Here is a 2,099-nt window from a genome sequence, read left to right on the forward strand (position 1 = left end):
GAGGTTCATATTGATTCCTGTGCAATCGAGTGATTTCTTGTTCTGCATTGATTTTACTGTGTTCATAAGTTCGTTTTCCGTGACGGGTTTTAAAAACATAGTGTTATTTATTCGGTGTTTCAAAAATGTCTCGTAAGTTTGATGTGTTGTCTTTATTTGTTTCGCGAGGTTAAGTCCTACATGGGAGAAAAATTCATTAAATTCGTTTGCCACTTCTTTTTTAGTTTTTCCTTTTTTAATAATGTCTATGAATTCATTGGTGTTATTAATTTTGTGCCTAGTTAAGTTGTTTATTACTTCCCATGTCTTTTTTATATTACCTTTATAACCTTCAAGCAGTGTGTCATAGTATTTTTTTTCACAGTTGCGTAAAATTGTTGTAAGTTTGTTTTTGTACACTTTGTATTTGTTTTCGTCTGTCAAGGACTTGCTTTGAATTGATTTCTTGTAAAGTTGGTTTTTCTTTCGACACGCGTTCTTAAGACCGTTTGTAAACCATGGTTTTGAGTTTACGTTACGTGGTTTTATTTCTACTTCTCTCTCTGGGCAGCATTTGTTTACATTACTCATGATAATGCTTACAAATTCGTTATATGATAGATTGGCATTTTCTGACTCGTAAACCTGATCCCAATTTTCTTCTTTTAAGCATTGATTTAATTTTGCAATATCTTTTTCGTCAATTTTACGTTTAAGTACAATTCTGGGTTTTGTTATGCAGTGCATTTCTTTTGGACTGATAGTGAATACCGGTAGATGGTCACTTATATCACTTATTAAGATACCACTATGAATCTCGGAGTTTACAATATTGGTGAAAATGTTATCTATCAATGTTTCACTTGTATTTGCGGTCAGTACGGGTAGTAGCCCCGCAAACCAAGAAAAAGAAAATAATAATAATAGTAACAATGATGATAATAATAATAATAATAATAATAATAATAATAATAATAATAATAATAGTAATAATAATAATAATGATAATAATAATAATGATAATAATAATAATAATAATATAATAATAATAATAACAATAATAATAATAATAATAATAATAATAATAATAATAATAATAATGAAAATAATAATAATAATAATATAATAATAATAATAATAATAGTAATAATAATAATAATGATAATAATAATAATGATAATAATAATAATAATAATATAATAATAATAATAACAATAATAATAATAATAATAATAATAATAATAATAATAATAATAATGATGATGCTGATACATACATACATACATATACCAAGGCTCCTTCCCCCTTACCAGGGAGGTAGCCAAAAAGGATAAGGCACAAAATCACCCCCACTCATTCCATCCCCCGAAAACACTCCACACCCCTCCACCCTCCCTCCCATCTTAGCACCTCCTGATAATAAAATAATAGTAGTAATGATAATAGTAAAAATAATAATAATAATAATGTAAAGATAATAAGAAGATAAGAAGAAGAAAAAGGAGAAGAGGAAGAAGTAGAAGAAGGAGAAGAGGAGGAAGGAGATGAAGAAAAGAAAAAAGAGAATAAGAAGAAGAAAAAGAAGTACAAGAAGGAGAGGAGGAAGAAGAAGAAAAAGAAGTAGAAGAAGGAGAAGAGGAAGAAGAAGAAAAAGAAGTAGAAGGAGAAGAGGAAGAAGAAGAAGAAGGAGAAGTAGTAGTAAAAGAAGAAGAAAAAGAGGGAAAGAAGAAGATGAGGAAGAAGTAGAAGAAAAAAGATTAGGAAGAAGAAAAGAAGACGAAAAAGAACAAGAACAAGAAGTAGAAGAGAAAGAAGAAGAAGTAGAAGAAGAAGGAGGAGAAGCAGAAGAAGAAGGAGGAGAAAAGAAGAGAAGAAAAAAGGAAAAAAAGAGAAAAAGAAAGAAAAAAGTAGAAGACGAAGAAGAAAAAGAAGAAGTAGAAGAAGAACAAGAAGAAGAACAACAACAACATCATCAACAACAACACAGTAAGCGATATAATGAGTCCAGCCTCTGGCGAAGTTTCATCATGCTACGCTGCTCAGAGACTGCAAAAATCCTTCCAGCCTACCAGCATTTTCATAATTTTTACGAGTGTATCGCAGGACATTCAGTTGAACAA

The sequence above is a fragment of the Oratosquilla oratoria genome, unplaced genomic scaffold (genome assembly GCF_046742065.1).
Source record: "Oratosquilla oratoria isolate Oo_2021 unplaced genomic scaffold, ASM4674206v1 SCAFFOLD87, whole genome shotgun sequence".
Classification (NCBI taxonomy): domain Eukaryota; kingdom Metazoa; phylum Arthropoda; class Malacostraca; order Stomatopoda; family Squillidae; genus Oratosquilla; species Oratosquilla oratoria.